At 43.8% G+C, this 22,296-nt stretch overlaps 1 protein-coding gene across 22 annotated transcripts in view; it reads right to left on the bottom strand.

Annotated features, from left to right (window-relative positions):
- The window catches only part of ptprsa (protein tyrosine phosphatase receptor type Sa), a 159,377-nt gene that overhangs the window by 121,230 nt on the left and 15,851 nt on the right, over nt 1-22,296 (bottom strand). For all 22 annotated transcript variants that reach the window (XM_029000494.1, XM_029000507.1, XM_029000497.1 and 19 more), the window contains exon 2: nt 5,516-5,605. The gene's annotated coding sequence lies outside the window, so the exon portion shown is untranslated. The remainder of the gene's footprint in view (nt 1-5,515; nt 5,606-22,296) is intronic.

The raw sequence follows: 22,296 nt of genomic DNA, 5'->3' as shown, positions 1-22,296 counted from the left end.
GGCATAGAGGAAGCCCACCATGTGAAGTTGGGAAGAAAACACATCCGACGTCCCTAGAGGGGCTCTCTGCTCAGCACTTTGTGCTCAGGTGTATTCTTTCATTTTGACAGGAATTTGGCACCTTAAAAAAAAAACAAAAAAAAAACAACTGTAGGACCTACAGTGGAGATAACAGGCCTTTGAACCTCCTGAACCAGCTTCTGCACCCCCTTTCGCAGACTGGAGCCCGGACGGATGGCAACTGACAGGCATAACTATTCCGTCTTATCTCACACTGATAGCATCTACAAAGGCCTTTGCAGAGATTACAAATTCATTAACACGATGCACAACCAGACATTGTTTAGTGGGGAGGAGAGGTCATGTAGGTTTGATGCTATTAAAACAAGGCCGTCGCTTGGGCTTGTACTTTTGATGTGTCCCATGGTTGCGATCCAGGATGTTTCCCCTTTTTTCTGCACCACTGATTGTCATCAGATGGGTGTGTGTGGTCGAAGCATGAAATATGACGCCGGCCGAGGTTATGGACACTTGATTAGAATTGACTGATACTTCACTAGATGGCACACAGGAAGCTCTTAAGCACACCGCTCCCCTTCTCTCCCCCCCTTTCTCCATTTTGTCATTTTGATGCATGGTTGAGCCGCAGGAGCATAAAGTGAAAAGGGGAGGATGGATGAGATAGAAACATGCACTGTGCGTGAGAGAGTTAGTGAAACAAACTGGAAGATTTGCTCGAGAGTGTGAGAAAGAGACGACTGTGTGTATGAGTGCATAAGAGAAGATCGGCCCAATTTCAATCCCAAACGTCGAAAATGTACAGCAAACCTCTGCAAAGCAGCCATTCTGAATGAAACGCACACAGAATGTGTGGCTGAATGTAATAACGGAATAAACAATGAGGCCGGGGTCCCTGGAGGGTGGGGGCTCAGAATTATTGGTGACAATACTCCACCTTCAGCATGCAACACAGTCATGCAGGACACAAAGGCATGACATAAGCAAACCTTTCAGTTGGGCTAGACGGTTTTTAGCCATAGTCATTTAGAAGTTGAATTGAAGGGGGCACTCAAGACAATAACAGGAATTCCCACCCAATTCTAGTTTTACCAATCAACCGAACTAGCAATCACCCAGATGGTGGGTGCCCCTTTGTAACAGTAGGCGGGCACAGGCAACTTTAACCTAACCAATTCTGACCCAATGAAATTTCTTGGTGCCTTTTTCCATTCCCAGTGGTGACCAAACATGATACACTTTCAGTCAATGTGAGAGAATCTGGTGTAATCAATATTCTCGATAAACATCTGAAATGTACTAAATCATGTTTACAAAAGAAACATATATTAATGGTGATATGTCTACTTCATTTGTGCAAATTCAAAGACCCCCATTTTCTGAACTCCAGGTTGGTGAACGTCAATAAAAAGGAGCAAGTCATCAGCATCATTTGGAGAGGAAATATTGGGAGGGGAGCCTCCCGCACTGTGGGTCACAGGGGCCAGAACATCCTCGCTGCTCAGATCATGCACAATGTCTGCCGCTGTCCATCTCACCCCGTCTGAAACCTGACACTACTCAATCTCCACACCAGGTTCACACACACCGCTCGAACAGGAAAAGTAGCCAAGTGGGGCTTGAAAAAAAAATCCGGTCACTTTCTTCCGTCATGCGTGCGCACACACACACACACACACACACACTCACGCTCAATCACATCATGGTTGCCTGCTCAAGCCCGGCAGTAATGGAAGTCTGTAAGGGGAGGAAATGCTTACACAGTGGAAGGACAATTTAAACAAGGCTTGCAAGGGGTCTGTTGTTATTCCTTTTTTTTTTTCCTCTGGTGCTGCCCGGCGCGGTTCTCACAAAAAAAGGATTCGCCCACACAGCATTGGGCCCTGAACCGGCTCTAACTCAGCCTGGCAATCTAGAGCTCCGCCATTCATTCTGAGCTCTGCTGGATTACAGAAGGCCCCCGGGGCCAGAAATCCACACCCTTTATTATTAAATCTCACAGCTTCTTGAAAAACAGCCTTTATTACCTGTATTGATTTTTGTCTATCAAAACTCCAACCTCCGGCAACCCAAGGAACATGAGCACATGCCACCACTTACAAGAATGGCACATGACTGAAAAGCTCAATGAAGTGCATGACCACAAACCGCTTGGGCAAGGGTCCTGCGACTGTTGGAAGTTCATGGAAAAGTTGGGCTGCACGTGGTGGGGACACAGCAGCAGTAAGAGGAGCTGGAAGCTCAACGTGTGACTGGATGAGCTCCCGCGTCTGTGGTCACTCAGGGTTGCCTGTAAAGAGGAGGGTATGTCCTCATTTGGAGTAGGTGTGGGGAGCACTGAAATATCACCCCAATATCCTTACAAACAATGATTAAAGTTGCCTGACCATGAGCATGGCAGGTTCCATGGATATGTCTGAAATGGCATGCATGAGGTGTGAAAAATGACAGCCTTTTCTGCTTTGCTGCAGACATGTTCTGAACATCTCAAGATTGTGAACGACAAATCATGGAAGTTCTGGAGTCTATAACCTGAGTCAGATGGAAGGAACTGTGTAGTGTTCACCTTGTTTGGGTTACTGGAGTCAGTGCAGGGTTCCATCCTTCTCACTCATGCCTGGAGCGTCTCACAGCTATCACAGGGCATGCAGAACTACACCTGAAGGCTGAAAGCTGTGCTGGCAACGTCAAATAGAATCAGGCAAAAGAGATAGAAGAAAGTAAGCCATGCTGACTGAATCTAATCCGTTCCTGAAGACGTGGACTGAAGATGCAATGTTGCTCATTAATCTTCAGGTGGTGGCTATATGCAGGAGAATGCATGCCCTCTGTTGGTCTGGTGGAGCATGGACATTATCAGGAATAATCTGGTACAAGAAAAGCAATTATCCTGGGAATGTGGTACACCATTTAGACCTCCTCCCATTACTGGAACATCTAAAAAAGAAATATCCGCCTTGATTGCCAAACACCATGAACTCACGTGCGGCAGTATCATAAAATTCATTACCTCAAGAGTCAAGGTTAATTTGTATTTCTTTAAACACAGCCATAAATAACTGAAGCGTTCATAATTGAATATCTGTAATTTATTGCAGTACCATTATGGTCTTCACTACTGTATTGTGGTGCCAGTGTACCAGAGGTTGGCTTGTGGAACTGAGGGCGGGTTGTGGGTATGTGGAAGTGTTTTTTTTTTTTTTTTTGTCATTGTAATACACAGAACAGCAGGCAACAAAATGTGTCCTCTGCATTTAACCATCACCCTTGGTGAGCAGTGGGCAGCCATGAAAGGTGCCCGGGGAGCAGTGTGTGGGGACGGTACCTTGTTGCAGTGGTGGCCTAGCGGTTAAGGAAGCGGCCCCGTAATCAGAAGGTTGCCGGTTCGAATCCCGATCCACCAAGTGTCACGATCCGGTCCGAAATGGGGGTTACTCCGATCCGGGATCCGGACCGGAGTTTCATTGTTGTCTTGTGAAATGTTCCCTAATCGTTTTCACCTGTGTTAATTGTATAAAGCTGCCCTGTTCGTTTCTGTTCGCCGTCAGGTCTTTAACGTTATGTTCTGTGTTCACTAATGTCAATGTCTCGGATGTCTCCCCTGTCCTGTGATTCACCAGTAAACCCCTGTTTCGTGATGTCAGGTGAAAGCGTCCTTCATTCCTCATTCCTCGTCACTCTCCGTCCTGCTCTCTGTGCACCCGCCGTGTCATGCCCGCATGGACGTGACACCAAGGTGCTACTGAGGTGCCTCTGAGCAAAGCACCGTCCCAACACACTGCTCCCCAGGCGCCTGTCATGGCTGCCCACTGCTCACTCAGGGTGATGGATTATATGCAGAGGACAAATTTCACTGTGTGCACCGTGTGCTGTGCTGCTGTGTATCACATGTGACAATCACTTCACTTTTTGCTCGGTGGGACCTCAGTGGCATCTTTGGCAGTTCAGGATTTGAACCCGCAACTCTTTGATTACAAGTCTGCTTCCTTACCTGCTAGGATATCACTACCACCAGTGGGAATATGCAACAACGTTGTATAGATCAACTGAGCATTATTTAATTACTCTGGTTTCTGACAGGACTGTTTTCCTAAGAGCATATTTGGCTCTGAAGGTGCAGAAACCAGAGAATTTTTGTTATACACCAAAGCCAAATATGATGTAAGATGCAGAAATTCCAATAGGACCCAAAGAGAAAAAAACACAATAAAAAAACATGCCCACATAAAACACGCCTTTCTTCATTGAAGCCCAGCTGAATATGAAAGCGATTGGGCTTCTTACATGTCACCTTCAGGACAGGGCTCCTTGCTGTTCTCCACGCAGTTGCTGTAGGCATGCATGCAGCTGGGGAGGCAGTCCAGATGTTCCGGCCTCCCTGCGCGCCACTTACACAGTTAAATGAGGCCGGCCATCGAGCACCGGGTATTATGTCACTCAATATGCTCTGTGCAGATGTTAATATTCTGCTTATGCCCCCCCTAAGGAAAAAAATGAACCTGCATCAGATGGTCAGATTCTGGCTAAACTCTGCTGATTATCTGCGTTTATGCATTTATCCTTGTCTGTGTTTTAGTAGCAAGAATACCAGTAAAACCAGCAATGTTATGGAAGGCTAACAGTTCTAATTGCAGTAGCAGAGATGATCTTAAAGAGGGAGATATCAGTCATCCAGTGTACAAGATTAACAGCGGTGGGGTCTGCAAAATGGAGTTTTTTGGTGATAACCATTAGTTTTGTAATAATAAAATCGGCACTAATATAATAATAATAACGCTAGTTAAGCGGCTGTACAAGCTTTGACCAGCAAACTACCAGCATTAAGGATTTAATTCTCAACAGAGGAAATAATATCAAATGTAATAATGAAAATGATGAAAAAATCATGATAATTAAATAAATGGTAATTAGCTGTTAGGTGTCTTTCACTGGGAATAACACTAATGCTGTGTTATCAGAAATATCTTAATGACACAACTTCCAAGCACATTAAAGGTAAACTCAAAATTTTGATGATTCCCAAGTTGCCAGGTTATGATATAGAATCATGGTGCAAGACATCAAAGTACTATTGCGCTGTATGATGAAATTATGAAAATAATTATTCTAATAATAATACGACACTCAATTAATTGTGCAAGCTGAATATTAATGGTCTGCTACACCTCTTCACACCAATTTGTTCCAAAAAAATTCTTGTAACCCATTTGCCACAATATAGTGTTTTTGTAAGATTGTCAGGTTTTATTAAAAAGAGTATTTCCTCAATCGTGTAAATTTGACAGCTAGACACATGAACAAGCAATACGTTGTAATTACGATTTAACGAACTGGGACGTAGGAACTTGCATTTAGCAGCATTGTTAGCAATGTTAACAGCAACAGCCATTCCAGCAAAACGAGTGTTACCAGTCATTTTAAACAAAACTGCAGTCCTTCATGTTTTTATGTGATTTTGTGAATATGTGAATATGTTTTTTTCATTCAGGCCACTCACCACTTGTTGTTTTCAAAACCTCTTTAGCTTCATTCCTCAGCTCTTTTACCGACTTCTTAGTCTTCTTCCTTTGGCTGCAGCGCACCTTGGCTGGAAGGAAATGAAAGAGAAATGTTAATGAAAAGGTCCCTTTTTTTTCTTTCCATGCTGAAGGCCAACGAAACCGAGATGCTCCGACCCAGATTGGTGCAGAGAACTGTGTTCAATCTGCATTGTGTGTTTAATTCTGCTTGAGTTAACTCGTTTTCATGCTCGCCGCGGTTCATTCCGGCTTCGCGTGTACAGCGAATCAAGCGCAGAATCACGCCTCAGCACTCTGCCGATGCCTTTCCGCGGGGACGAGGGATGAAACCAGGCAATGTCAGGACTCCATCAGCTTTAACCCCAGGGTGAGGAGATTGGCTGATGTATGGTGCAGACTCGGGGCGTTTAGCAGCCCTCTCACGGTGACACCTCATCAAAGCACGTCCGAACTCCAGCTCCTACCTGGAATCCATGTGCTCCTGTTGCACTGTGGGCAGCCCGCCTCCGCTGTTCTAGCCACACCTCTCCGTTTTCTGCATCTCCCGTTGTCTGTTGTCCCTCCCTCTTTACTGATCTCTAAGCTCAGCTTGTAGACAGGCCCCGGCAAACTCTGGGGGGCACCGTTACCACGACAACCAGCCAGCGGGCAGACATGATTCCTCCTCCTGACGGACCCTGCTTTAATTTGAGCCTACCCAATCATAACAGCCGACGCTGGAGCGGGGTCCCAAGCGGCGGCGGGGCAGGAGGGTGGGCCGCACAGCATCTTCTCAGTCTCAGTGCCAGGGATGAACACACACACACACACACACTCACACACTCGCTCGCAGGGGAATTTGTTTAATGTACATCGTTTACTGTCCGCTCGCACACCGTTGAACTGCTGCACCCTGAACCAGACAATCCCTCTCTCAGACACTCCATTAATCAGGGCTGAATATAGCGTCACGAGAAGAAAGGGAAAGGAGGAGAAGGAGAAGAGAAAGCGGCAGGGCAGGCGGCCTGGGTGGGTGCCAGGGATGGTAGTAGGCCATGCTGCAACTGTTATCCGAGCGCAGAGGGGTAATGTGACGTCCAATGCGGACTGCCATTGTTAGCAGAGGGACACGTGTCCAGGAAGAAGAGGAGGAGGAGTGGGGCGGCATCCGGAATTAATCGAGCTGCGTGCCAAACAAATAAATAATTAAATACGTTCCAAGAAGAAGAAAAAAAAAGAGGCTTGTGTTTTTTTTTTTTTGGTTTTTTATCATGACCCTGCAACATATTGGCAAGAGATACAGTCACCGTAACAACAGATGGCAAAGCACCATGGTGCATGGTAAACTCTGAGCTGGTGGATGCATGATGAAAGAGCTCCTGGCAATGGCTTCCTGCTCTCCGTGAGGATTTTTTTTTCTGCTCAGTGAGAGTGTTATTTTTGCTTTTGTGGAAGTGATGGCAGGTTACAAAGTCCTTCGAGACGCATTTCGCATAAACGTGTTTGGAAGGCTGATGATGGCTGCGCTGGGTGCTGCTGTGTTGTTACGTCGCGCGTACAGATTCTGAACCGGGACCGCTTACATGATGTGTCACTTGTAGTGCTTTTCCTCAAGCTCACCTGAGGCCGATCTGTATGGTAACACACTTCAAACAAGCCATAGGATATGACAATAAATAGATATAACTGTTTAACCGCAATAACATATCATAGTCCCATGGTACCGTCCCCACACACTGCTCCCCACGCACCGTTCACAGCTGCCCACTGCCAACTAAGGGTGCTGGTTAAATGCAGAGGACACATTTGGTTGTGTCACCGTGCGCTGCGCTTGATGTGCACCATAATGACAATCACTTCACTTCTTCCTCTAAACTACAAATTTCAAATAATTTGAAGTATATAGGGTTGATTTAAATATTAATGCTTTTTTGAGTTCCCATCCAAAATATTTGATATACCAAATTTTCCGATTCCAAATTAAATTATTTAACATTTTCTGAAAGATGATAAATATTCTAAATGATGTTCAGTAAGAAAATTAATTGTTACTGAAGCATCTTTTTGTTTTTTAGATATTTTCACGTCCTAACATTTTACAATTTTTACGTTTCTTATGTGTTTATAATTCATGTCACATTATGAGCTTTATAATCAATATAATACTGTTTTGCAATACATTCTCTAGCACTGAATCTATCACTGATGTCATATTTTGTCATATCATTATTATTACATGTGACATTGTTATTTGCATACCCAGCATACCCAGATTTTGCTTGGCTTTTTTCTGTTCACAGTTCTGTTTGAAAGAAGATGGAAGAACATGATCATGAAAAAAGGAATATACTTCTGTAGAACGACCATTGTTTCTGCTGTGGTGTCACCAGCTCAGCATTTACATTTACGGCACTTATCAGACTCCCTTAATCAGTAGTGACATGGAACGTCCCCCTGGAGTGTTTTGCTCTGGGACACAATGGTAGTAAGTGGGGTTTGAGCATAGGTGAGAGCCTTACCCACTAGGCCACTACCAGCCATATAGAAGCAATCCACCTTGTATAATCGTGCCCCGAACCCGCTTCAGTGAAGGAGAAGAACCATCATAGCTGATGCGCTTTTGAAGGACATAATAACAGAGCGCAGTTAAAATAGAGCTTCTGCCAATGTTGTTGGGGGAAAAAAGCCTCACCTCAACTCCTGTATTTTATCTGACAGATATAAAATCCTGCTCCTGGCAATTGTCCATTGTCAGTTGGCGGAAGGTCACAAATCCCTCCCCCATCCTCTGTCTCTCCATCTATCAAGGTTAGTAAAAGATCCTTTTAAACTAATGATATGATATCATACATTATATCACGCCCTCCCGCGGACCGTGAGTGCCCCGATAGCACTGGAGGGATTAAGTGCCGCCGTGCATCGCTTTATCTGCGAAAATGATCTGTGAAGACTCTGTGACATTGACAGCAGTAGATAAAAAAAAATAAAATAAAAAAATGCAGTGTCTCCAGCCCACGGGATGGAACGGAGTGATGTGCGAGTCGGGCCGGTCACGGCTGAGACAAACGCAGACAAACGTGGACGAATTTCCGCAATGAGGGTGATTATCCGGCGTTAAGAGTGATAACATTGACAGTGGATCGACTCGACTCCGCCGCCACTCCCTCGCAGTGCGGCAATAAAAGCGATTCATCCTGCCACTTGAAGTGCATGACAATACACAACGCTAAACTCTCTCCTGAAGGGCCTGTCCACATCTTCTCGGGTGCTGGCCCAGGCTGCAGATTTCCCTCCAGTGAGGCTCAACAGCAACAGCCACTCTGGCTCAAGTCCTATTTTGCGTAGATAAGGGCAACAGCAGCCATTATATTAGCCGGCACTTCGCTAAGGAGAGTAATAATTATTGCCTCTGCTGGACCGAGGCTGTTCCTGACCAGGTTTATTTTTTCTTGTCATTTTTTTTTATCAGTTATGGCACCTGCGAGTGCAAATCTATAGATAATAAATACCTGCATGATAAGATTCTAATAAAGTTGAATCTCAGTGCCCTTCAGTGACCACTAGGACGCAGGAAAAAAAAAACAACATACCGAGTCACAGATGTGTCCTGGCCAGGAGACTGGACACTGCGGATTAATAACTATAAATCATTCGTGTTTACGGCTTCCCTGTCCAGTCGCCCTTTCGCCCCTCCGTTCCGGCCACTGCCCGGAGGGCACTTTCGGGCACATGATGCCACGACACAATGTGTCGGATTTCTCTGCACCGGGGCGAGATTTCACCGTTAAATCCGCAGATTTTGCACATACGGTTTGATGAGTGGCACAGACTTTGTGTCATTGCCGCTACTGAGTGATATTAGACATAAGGGACAAAAACCAAAAAAGTAAAAATAGAAAAGCAAACAGACAAAATCTGTCCTGCCAAAAACGTAATCGCTGCTTATGTTTTGCGAAGGCTGGTGAGGTGGGAGAGGTCGGAGGCAATGTCATTTAGTTTATTATTACTATTATCTACTGGTGCCGGATTTGCGGTGCGGAATTCCGAGCCGACTTTGACCTCTGCAGGCTGGACCAGGGGTTGGCAAAGCCGGGATCATCCTCTCTAATCTGCACTCATTAAGGATGAGCTGCATGATAGCACACCACCACCCTCCATCAGGCTCCCTGCTGCGGATAAGTGGCGGCTTTGATGGCAAATTTAATAAATTACTGCAGATCGCTGCTTGTGCGCCATTGCTCAGTAAATAATGCGCCCACAACAACTGGCGTCATGGAAACCTGGACGACAGTACATGCGCTTTGGGCCTGTTCGGCTAGGTTAGGGTGCTTCATTCCATGCAGAAAGTTTGTGTCAAAATGCCATTGGTGATCTGATAAAAAAAAATGCCCATTTTAGAGTCCCAGTGAGTCTCAGCTTTTATTAGCAAGAGTAGCAAGAAGAACATGCCAGTATTTTTAAGCAATATAGTCTTTCACAGATGCAACATTGCATCATTTCCAAAAACAATGTAACCAAGTTAAAAAGACTGAGATGTCATGTAATTTCATGCACTAAACTGACTTCACATAAATATTGCTCCAACATAAAACATTATGTTGCAGTTGTTCAGGTGGCAATAAATTTGCTGCCCAATGCAAAAGCTATAGACAGACTCCTCTGTGTATTGTTTGTGGTCATAATAAACAATGCCAATAAAAACTGTGCAACTGTCCCTTTAGCTTGAAACAACACTATATAGCTCTACACCATAGCTCCATGGTATTTTTCAACATACCATAGATTTGCATTCATATAATCCACAATCCTAAAACCAATACTTATTTTTTATAGATCTAGTGCTGCCTAAGGTAATATAAGGCATACTTGTAAACCAGTTATTTTTTAAACAATCAGATTCATTCAGATTCAATCAGTTAAAATGATCTCAGTGGGGCAGTGGGACAGTGGTGGCCTAGATGGTAAGGAAGCAGACCCGTAATTGGAAGGCTGCCCGTTCAAACCCCACACCGCCAAGTTGCCACTGAGATGCCACTGAGCAAAGCACCATATCCTCATACTGCTCCCCGGGCGCCTGTCATGGTTGCCCACTGCTCACCAAGGTGATGGCTTAAATGACATATTACGTTGTGTGCACAATGTGCTTTGCTGCAGTGTATCAAAATGACAATTACTTCACTTGAGTGGAATTTGGGCACTTTTTAGTTTCTGCTCCAATGATTTTTGAGTTCTTTTAACATTTGAAAGTTATTCAGGGACATTTTGCTTTCAGGAACTATTTAAGATTTTGCATTGCTTCTCAATCATGAACTTATATCTGGTAAAAAAAATAGTTCACTGAGATCACATTTAAAGAAGACATTAAAGAAAAGTTATGTTTGAGGAATAATATAGACAAAGGATCAATACCACCTTAAGCCACCTTTAAAAGCTTTAGAAGCCTTTTCAACTTTTCAACTTTCACCGGAGCAGAGGGGTTTGAAAAGGTCAGTGCTCATGCCTTACCACAACTTTATGGCTCCTTCCAACATAACTCGCCCCTCTCTCTCTTGCACTGTCCATGGGCCTCTTAAATAAATTACAGCTACACTATCCTCCAAAGATGTGATCTTTGTTCCTGGGCAAATTAAAAATTTAAACCCATTTAGCAGGGTGCTCAGAGTAACTTGAAACAGTGCGGCTGGGCGGCGCGGTGTTCTATCAGCACTTTACTGCAAGGCCCCTTTGAATAATGATGCCAGTCACCCAGGGGCCCGGCACAGGCAGAAGATGCAGGAGTCTGCTCCGGCCGTAATTGATTTATGGGCAATTTTATTTTTAAATCCCCTCCGCCTGTATTCGTGAAATGCACAGAGTATTCCTATAAAAATGGAGCTATTACTCACAAGGAAATGAGTAAGGCGCAAGTTAATTGTACTCTTGCTTTTTTCTCATCCCTTTGGAGAGATAATGGCATTAATGTTCTTTTCTTAAGAGGTTTCCAGTAAAAGCAGATACTGCATGCTGGAATAGTTCACACATGGGCCTGGGCATGAATAGAATGTATGTAAACGCTTCTCCAGTGATGTGCGGACGTACTGAATACAAACACAGTAGTGTGAAGACGTCAGTCCTGACGGGCTGAGTTGTGTATGCAGTGAATGCACAGAATGAGGCCCATTGTGGCTCTTGTTCTGAGCACAAGGTCAATGGAACCCAGTTTACGTGCCACAGCTATGTGGGGAAACAATGTTGCCTGGCATGATGTCATACATGAACACATCAGATGACTACAAGCTGAAATTGAGAATCCAACTACTGTCTAACTATTTTTAAAAAATGGCAATCTGAATACAATATCAACATATTTGCATAGTTGCAGCCCAGCTTTTTTTCACGACAGTTCATGATAGTTCTTGTTTATGACAAAGTCCTTGATGGGTAGTCAGATCTTTCTCTCCAAAACATAGATAATAAAGGAGTGACATTAATGGACATGCCCCGCAATACAATAAAATCTAGGCCACAATGTGTAATCCCAGCCACCCTCTCTTTCTAACTTTCTCTGCCTTGTAAACACACCACTTTTAACAGACCATACAAAAGTATGCTTGCACACTCTCAGAAATGATGGTCCCACTGCTAGTTCTATTTTAAATAACAGTTTCATACATGTTCCCAGATGTGCTGGTGTGGCTCCTCCAATTCAGAGTATTTCTGCAATTAGCACCTGCACTTACTAACCCCTCTAAAACCATTGGGATTTGGTTAACACAATGCAATGTCCACTCTGGGCCTGTGAGTTGTGATTATGTAGAACAAACTGCATTGATTCAAGTCGGAAATGAGAACCATTAAACCCCCCCGCCCGCCACCCACCCCATAAAAGCAGTTTGGCACACTAGGACGACGGTCATTAGCTTCTCGACAAATGAGAGCTGAAAGAAGCTTTTTAAAAGATCCATCTTGGCCATGACCCCCCCCCACACCCTCCCCCCCCCCCCCCCCCCCCCCAACACTTTTTTGACCTTCATTAATGGTCCAATTCATCGACGGCTCTCACTAGTCACAGTCCGGGGACGCCAGTTCGTTGCTGCGGTGCCCTGCCAGATATGGCATTTTCAGAAACGACCCCGTATTAGTCCTCCCTCTATCCCTTCATCTAAGTCATCTCAGGCTAAATGTGCTTTTAAAACCCATTAGTCTTGACCTCCGTGGTTGCCAGTAAGTAAAAGCAGATAGTACGTGATTGGTTAAAGATATAACAGCACTGGGGAGGAGGGGGCGGGTTGGTGCTGAGGAAGTGACAGCGACTCGCCGCTGCTAAGAAGCCCCCTCCAACGGCCAAGGCATGGCGGAGGGCGGACCTAGCCAATCAAAATGTTAATCACATTTGCGAGGCTGGGACCTGCGTTGGTGGCCCCCTCCCAACCCTCCTTAGGATGGGATGATTAGCGGAGCCACGCTCCCCACCCGCTCGCCTGCTCCATCAATTTTAAAGGGTCTACCCGCGGACCCACCACGCTAATTCAGCCGCTCACATCTCTTTGCCATTCACAGACGCGCCTCATTATCATTCAGATTTGAGAAACAAAATCCACAGCGCTTCTAATCTGGACCGAATGCTCGGTGGAAGGGCTCTGTGCGCCCAACGGATGAAAATGAGCTTTGCACGGCAGGCCTGATGAACTGTGCCTGTGTCCTGGGGATTTGGTTTTCAAAATACGGAGAACTGCTGAGGCATAGATAAGAGGTTGATATATAAATACAAATATATATATAAATATACATACCAGCGTGCCTTCAACAAACCCACAGCCCACAGCTGGAAAGCCCATTAAACGCCACATCAGGTTGAATCCTTGACTAATTGAGACTGATGTCAGCATTCTTGTCCTGGGTCGACATGTGAAAAGCCACTCAAGAGGCTGCCAGAGGGTGGAGCATTGACTCTTATTTGAAAAAAAAAAACGATATAAAAAAGACAAAAACGGCACATTGTCTGGCGTCAGTGAGGCATGTCTGAAACAGTGCCTTCACTGTATAAGCATTCCTGGTCCTAAACATGGCAGAAAAAAAAAATGTTGGCACTTGCCACAGGTCCTTGCCCTGTGCTTTTTCCTGTCCTCTTACAGCACTTGGCATGAAGGCAACAGACGCCATTAAGCGAACCTCTCCCTCTCGACGAGGGGATTAAAGGCATGATGAGCTGATTTCTCCAAACTGCTGAAAATTGGCCTTTATTCCACATGTGCGCCGGCTCCTTTAAAAAGGATAAAAGCTGCAAGTAAACTCTGGCTTTTAAGCCACCGGAACACATGGTTTCAAATAGAAAAGCAAACCAAAAAAATGTTTAACTGAAAAACATAATGAATTATTTCATTTAAGGGTCTATCCAACCGGGGAGGGAGGTGGGAGTGATGCGCGTGGAGCGGTTGTGACCATAATCTGATTGAAATTAACCAAATAAATAAAATGTGGCATGGAATAACTCCTCCATCTGTCTGCTCTGAGGGATGCCATGTAGCTCCAGTGATGTTTATGGGGAATATTTTCCCGGCGCTATACAGAACGCACGTGGACTGTTTGCAAATGTCACAGTCACTGTTTTGCCAATCAGAAAGCTAAAATAAAAATGCACATTTGCTTTGGTAACAGCCATGGTTCTGAGATGTCTACAGCACAGATCGTCTTCCGTGCACAATGGTTATTTAGTACGATACAGATAACCGTCAAGAAGTCTTTTTTGTTTTTCTTTGTTTGATTTAACATGTAAATCTAGAAAAGAGATTTGATGTGACATATTCAAAATCTGAACTTAAGACACAAATATCTGGGCAGAGAAGACAGTTTACAACAATGTAAAAAGAAGAAATAAAGAAATTAAAGAGAACTGTGTAAGTAGCACTGTTAATGGGAATTCTGCTTATGAACAGTGTTTAATATTTATTTCATGTTCATTTTTACATTTACATTTAAGGCATTTGGCAGACGCCCTTATCCAGAGCGACTTATGACTTACAGAGCATTGCAACGTTTCCCCATGTAAATAGCAATACATTTTATTTACAGAATTGTTTGCATCCTAGTCTCAGTGTAAAATATTAGTGTAAAATATTTCCAGACATGTGTAATTTTGAAACACCCTTAATCCTAATTCACAATGTTGGTAGATGATGATGTTGGTAGATGTCGTTGTGTAAAATGAACTTTTTAAATTATTTTTCTAACTTTACACATGACCATGAAAAAAATGATAAACCAAACTTTTCTCAATGGCTTGCAGTCCAAGTCTCTGGGTACAGAAAGCTTTCTCCATTCTATCATTGTTCAACACATCTCCTCCCAGCTTTGTTCCAGTTCCTGTATTTTCAGTCACTATTACTACACTTCACAGGTGTCTTGTTTAGCCTCCCCGACATTGATTTGGCGAAGGGAAAGCAATCGTTAGCTCAAAGCAGCGCCAGCTCTAAAATGATTAACTGCACTCTTCATGTCCCGCTCACAGACGGTGGGAGGAACAGTAGACACTCAGTGCTGATTGCGATTCCACGGCACAATCCAGCAATTTTGTCCTCAGGAGATGTCATTTAAAAAAAAAAAAAGACTTTTAAAATAACCTTCCACAACTCAATAAAACATGCAACTCGAAGAGGGATGGGGCAGGAAAAATAACAAGGCGATGAAAGAAAGGATTGAGTCGGTCATTGTGATCTTTAAGAATTCCTGCTTTCTTATTGATCTCAGAATCTCATCAAGGCCATTCTGGAAGGACAAAGTAAAATGCATACATCAAGGAAAATGCTCCTGTATTTTATATTTCCTGTTCCCGTAGCGCACAGGAACCGCTTTTGAGCACATTTGTCCCACGCTGTTCAGCCTGTGCGTGTCAGTGGTACGGCATTCACTAGTGCAGTGCTTGGGTTGTTGCTTTGTGTGCTTTCAAGGGCAGTAGCAAGCAATTCATTGGTCCACAGCACATGATGCCTGACAGATAAATAATCACAATAACAAATTCATCATCATTTCTGCAGTGACATTTAATGCACGAGACAATAGGAACCCAGATTCAGATATTTCGGATATTAAAATAAACTAATATTAAAGACGCCAATCCTAATAAGTACAATCTTTCTGGGAGGTAATGTTGTCAATAAAGTCGATACTCAGATACTAATCCATACAAAAATGTTGTAGCTATTTTAAAATTTATTAGCACTGTTTTGCATCTGCCTGATCAGTGTTAATTTTGTGAATCACTCTGAATAATATACGAGAGGGGAGTAGAATTGTTGTTCAAACGTAATATGAATTTTTGATATATATTTTATATTAATAATGTATATATGCGGATTCTCTGTTCAGTTTTGACTTTTTTTGTGTTTTGGACCATTTCACCCTTTCTTTGGTTCTTTAAAACCACTGGTTATGTTGAGTGTTTGTGCATCCTCATTCTCTCACCTGCATGGAATTACACGAGGAGTTTTTCATTAATTATTATTATTTATTTTTTTTATCAAATTATTTATGTATTGATTTCTTTATGCACTATAAATATTGTCTTCTAACTTGCTAAAAAATATATAAAAATATATTCTTTATTTATTTATTCATTAAAAAAAAAAAAAAAAAAAAAAAAAAGTTCCTGTGTTTTCTTCCCCCTGTACTATTGAAAATAGTATCGAGTACCAGCCTTAGTATCGGTGACATGTTTGAAATTTCAGTATCATGACAAGCCTACTGGTAGGTAACTGAGGTAGCTTGTCCTCAGCGCAAAAGAAAATCGCGAAAGATAGCACAACCCCCACCTCTTAATAACCTATACATCTCTGTCCACCCCACTGTTTGGCGGAAATATTATATCATATTAGGCAATATGATACCTCAACACAGCTGTGCGCATTAGCCACGCAGCAGCGCAGGGCGTTGGTACTCTGCTCAGGTGGAAATACACCCCCGACATGCAGCCTTTGTCAGCCCGACTGCGAGTTTGGCATCAGTCAGCCATGTTGGCAGCGTGGAACGGATGAGTTTGGTGGCCAGAGATAGCAACATAAAAGAGAGAGAAGTGCACACGCTGCATTTCATTACGATAATGAAGGTGTCACTGTCACACCCTGTGTATCCAACATTCAACGTTAAAGACAAAAAATTATTTTGTCAACTACAATCAGTGCACAAAATGATAAAATGGCTTTTGCTTTACTACGACACTTCTTTCAAAGTTTGATGATTCATACATCTGGAGACTTAATGGAGATGCCTAGGACCTTGGTTCCAAAATGCCATACCTGTTACATTGGTGCCCATTGTGTTTGAGATAGACTGTTGTTATTGTTCTTAATAATGCAGTTGATGTGCTCAACAACAGCTCAATAATACTCCTTTTAAACTTGTCTTCCGTGTAGAGTAGTTGAATAGCTTTCTGCTTTAATGCATGTCAATACAGTGGTATTTGGAGTCCTACTGGCTTAGGAGAAGTAAAGAGAGATTTGAATAATTTCACATCAAAACACACGTGAGATGCTGAAGAAAATATAAGATAACACTACAGTATTGAATAAAACAGAGGATGAGGATTTCTCACTCCAAAAAAATATCATCACTTGAATGAGAGCTATTGAGAGATTTGGGGATTCATTGAATGCGTGGCCTAGTTGAGATCGCTGTTGAACCTGATTATGCGCGATCCGTGAGATTTACCGCTACTGGCATCTTTTGTTTGGCAGAAAAAGATCTTAGAAACAGGAGACATATTGCAATTCTTGGTTTGGTGTCTTGAACAGACTATTGAAATATTAAAGGAGCCTCATCTCAGATTTTCATTTCCACATTTTGAAAGGAGCTACGGGAGTTGTTTTCAGAACCACCTGCTGAAATTTAGTTTGGTACATGAACTTTGCACATCAAATCCAATTTGGTTCTTCATTATGCCAGGAAGTTCACTGAAGTGTCTTCACCACTACCTCCTGGCAATCAGCAACTCACACCCCCGACACAGAAAACGACCCATTATGACTCCGCTTAGCTCAAATTCAAATTTAAATTCAAATTTTATTTGTCACATACACAGTCATACACTGTATATCATATACATGATATGCAATGAAATGCTTTTGCGACTGCTATTGACCTCAATATTGCAAATTTTGCAAATATAAAAAAACATTATGCAAATATTGCAAACATAACCAAATATTACAATGTATGTTTTTAAACATAAAACATAAAATATGTGTAACAGAGTTGTGCAAAATTTCGGCAAAATTCTGTGAGGATTGAGTCCAGAAGTGATTGAAAGTACTGGAGTGTATTAGTGTTCTGGTGTTGTTGTTGAGGAAGCTCCTCCTCATTCTCTCTGTGTTGGACTTCAGGGAGCAGAAGTGCTTCCCTGATCGCAGCCGAGAGAACAGTCCATTGTTGGGGTGCCTGAGGTCCTTCACTACCTTCCTTGCCCTGGTCCAGCAATGCTTGCTGTAGATGGATTGAAGGTCAGGGAGCTTGGTACAGATGATACGTTCAGCTGGTCGTACCACCCTCTGTAGGGCTCGCCTGTGCTTCATGGTGCTGTTCCCGAACCAGGTTGAGATGTTTCCCGTCAGGATGCTCTCTATGGTATAGGAGTAGTTCCTAGGCACCTTGGAGGGCAGTCAAACGGTCTCTCAGGCGTTTAAGGTGGTAGAGATGCTGCCGGGCCTTTTTCACCACGGTGTTGGGACCATGACAGGTCCTGCTAGATGTGAACACCGAGGTATCGGAAGCTGTCCACTGGGCTCCCATTGATGACAGGGGTCTGGTAGTTCCTCTCCTGCTTGGTACTAAAGTTCACTATTAACTCCTTTGACTTGCTGACATTAAGGTGGAGATTGTTTCTCTGGCACCAGTTCTCCAGATTTCCAACCTCCTCCAGGTAGGCCGTCTCGTCGTGGTCAGAGATCAGGCCCACCACGACAGTGTCGTCAGAAAACTTGATGATGGTGGTGGAGTTTGTAGTAGCTGTACAGTCGTATGTGTACAGGGAGTACAGCAGGGGGCTCAAAACACAGCCCTGGGGGGCTTCAGTGCTGAGAGTGATGGTGACAGAGGCATCCACTCACAGAGAGATGAGCTGAGTCCCAGGTGCTCCAGCTTGGTGGTGAGTGTGGAAGGGATTATCATGTTAAATGCTGAACTGTAGTCAATGAAAAGCATTTTAACATAATTTCCCTTCCAAGTGTCCAGGTGGGTGAGTACTCCATGAGTACTGTGCAACAGCCTCCAAGCGGGTCAAGTCCATCAGAGCTCCTGACAGACTGATGGTCAGGAGCAACCAGCCGGGGTCAAGAGGAGGCTTTCACACTCTCCCCATCCTGCTCTTTCGCAAGCCAACATCTCGCTGACAGCGGGACAATCGAAAGAGGCAGGCCATGTGTCTCTGAGCGATGCAGATGAAATGGATGTGTCTTGGGCGGTTGCTGCGGATGCCACAGAGATGGGAGGCTTTATTCAACAATCGATTTAGACACGGCTTCAGGTTTTTTCCCTCAGTTTGAGTTGACTGGATCGGAATATTCGGATCTGAAACAGATTTATGGAATCCTGATGTGGAGACCACTTCTCTTCTTCTCCACAGTGCTTTGATGCAAACAGCCAGGAGGGGACCTGTGTTCTTGCTTTCTCTCCCACTGCTGACGGGAGCTCTCATTGAGATATCAGAAGGAAAACAGCCTTGTGGTGGATAATTACTGTCAATCACGGGGGTCTGAGGAACTGAGCATGGAGAGGCCACAGACTGTCCAATGAGGCCACACAGCTGTGCACTGGCAGGAAAAAGGGTCCTTTCATGGCCCAGAGGGAGCAGGAAATTCCCCGGTAGCGCTCTAGCAACAGTTCGTGAAGAGGGCCACTGCAGGGCCACGGCACAGAGGCCACGCCGAGTAACCTGGCCCAGCCAGACCAATGCACTGAAAAGCCGAGGAGGACTCATTCAGGCCGTCAACTGACAAGGCATTCAGTTCCACTGACAATTTGTTTTTAAAGACCTTAACTTTCCCACCACCCAGGATGAGCCTGCAAATTTAAAAACAGGAAAACACATGATGATACCGGGGGTGGCACAGTTTACTGCAGCGGGCAAGTGCAAGTATAGAATAGTGATGCACTGGAACCACTGAGATAAAAATGACAGTGTGTGTGTGTGTGTGTGTGTGTATATATGAGTGTGATTGTGTGAGTGTGATATATATGAGTGTGATTGTGTGAGTGTGATATATATGAGTGTGATTGTGTGTGGCCCCATAATAAGAAGGTTGCTGGTTCGAATCCCCATCTGCCACTGAGTGAAGTACCGTCCCCACACACTGCTCCCCGGGCGCCTCTCATGGCTGCCCACTGCTCGCCAAGGGCGATGGTTAAAAGCAGAGGACACATTTTGTTGTGTCACCGTGTGCTGTGCTGCAGTGTATCACAATGACAATCAATCTGAGAATGAAACAAATACTGGTGTTCAAGTTTGCTGTTTCTGTTTTTATTATGGAAATTTGCATATACTTCAGAAGGTTAAGAAGAGTGATCAGATGAATTGCAAAGTGCCTATGAAGTGCCTATTTGCCTTGAAAATGAACTTAATACCAAAAAAATTCCACTGCATTTCAGCCCTGCCACAAAAGGACCTGCTGAGATCATTTCAGTGTTCCTCTCATTAACACAAGTGAGAGTGTCGACAAGCACATGGCTGGAGATCATTCGATTGAGGTACAATAGTAGACTGGATGCTTTAAAAGGAGGGTGAAATCATTGCTCTTCCACTGGTAACCATGGTTACCTGCAAGGAAACGTGCAGTCATCATTGCGTCACATAAAAGGAGCTTCACAGGCAAGGATATTGCTGTTCCTAAGATTGCACTTAAATCAACCATTTATAAGATCATCAAAGGAGAGACGTTCAAGTGTGGTGAAGAAGGCTTCAGGGTGCAGAAGAAAGTCCAGCAAGCGCTGGATGATTCAGCTTCAGGATCGGGGCGCCACCAGCGCAGAGCTTGCTCAGGAATGGCAGCGGCAGGTGTGAGTGCATCGGCACGCACAGTGAGGAGGAGACTTTTGGAGAATGGCCTGGAGTCAGGAAGGGCAGCAAAGAAGCCATTTCTTGCCAAGAAAAATATCAAGGACAAAGTAAGTTTGAGTACAGTCTGAGTACAGGTATTGGACTTCTGAGGACTGGGGTAAAGTCATTTTCTCTGATGAAGACCCTTTCTGATTGTTTGGAGCATCTGGAAAAATGATTGTGAATAAAGAACGGTACCAAAATATCCTTCAAGAGCAACTTCTCCTAACCATCCAAGAACAAGTTTAGTGAAGAACGATGCCTTTTCCTGCATGATGGAGCACCATGATTTACATTTACATTTACATTTACGGCATTTATCAGACGCCCTTATCCAGAGCGACTTACAATCAGTAGTGCTCAGGGACACAATGGTAGTAAGCGGGATTCGAACCTGGGTCTTCTGGTTCATAGGCGAGTGTGTTACCCACTAGGCTACTACCACCCTACTGGTGATTTAAGGCCATAGTGATAAATAAGTGGCTGAGGGAACAAAATATTACATTTTGAGTCCATGGCCAGGAAACTCCCCGGACCTTAATCCAATTGACAACTTGTGGTCAAAAGTTAAATTCTGACAAACTCCAAGCACTGATTAGGGAATTGGTTGCCATCAGTCAGGATTTGGTCCATTTGTTGTTTAACAGCATGTCTGGACGAATTGCAGAGGTCTATTGTGAAACACAGCACACCACACTGTGCACACAACAAAATGTGCCCTCTGCTTTTAACCATCACCCTTAGTGAGCAGTGGGAAGCGATGAAAGGTGACCGGGGAGCAGTGTGTGGGGATGGTGCAAGAGCGAGACTCAAACCGGCAACCTTTTGATTATGGGTCCATTTCCTTACCCACTAGGCCAGCACTGTTTTTAAAAACACATTTCCTGTGTGTGTGTGTGTGTGTGTTGCGTGTGTGTGCGTGTGTTTTTGGGTACCAACTGCTTCAGTTAGTCATTTTTAAGAATTGATTAATATACTTTTGCCAGAAAAAGAAGCTGATCAAGCATTTTCATTTGATATGTATATTTGAAAATGTCACTTAAGCCCATATGGTTCTCATCCCTAAAAATGATAAAATGCTAAACAATTTGAGTATTAAAATATGCATGAATGTATGTGTCATATTCTAGTTTTAATATAAAAAATATTCAAATACACCCCCCCCAATAGTGGCACATTGCATTACTTCTGTGGACTGAGTGTTCTTTGTTGAAAAAGTCAAGAGTGGATTGCGATGACTGCAACAGCGTATAAAGTGCAAGCACTTTCTCATACATTATCTCAGAGTTTGCATCCATGGGGAATAGCAACGTGCGCAGCAGCACTCATGAATGCAAGAAATAAAACAGAAAAAAAGAACACACAAATGGAATTTCCTGACTGCCTGACCTTTGTCCTCTTTGTGGCCCATTATACTGCTCCTCCTTCACTTGCCCCACAAACACACACACACACAAACACACGCACAAAAAAAAGCTCTCACTGTCCAACAGTCAATATTTTCTGAAGGATAGCCTCCCTCGGGAAGTGCAGGCAATCTGGAGTGTCTAGGGTCTGTGCAATGAAAGAGGCCGTGATTGCATTCGACCGGGCCTTAAAAAGATGTCATACATCAAACAGCAGCAGATAAGAAGCCATCCCGGGCAAGTTAATCAGAGGAGTGCCTTTCATGGGCACACATCCATTTGTCTCAATATTATAAATAAGGCTCTCCACAGT

Source organism: Denticeps clupeoides, chromosome 13 (assembly GCF_900700375.1).
Source record: "Denticeps clupeoides chromosome 13, fDenClu1.1, whole genome shotgun sequence".
Lineage (NCBI taxonomy): Eukaryota > Metazoa > Chordata > Actinopteri > Clupeiformes > Denticipitidae > Denticeps > Denticeps clupeoides.
Note: the sequence above shows the minus strand (reverse complement) of the source record. Positions and strands in the feature narration are given on the sequence as shown.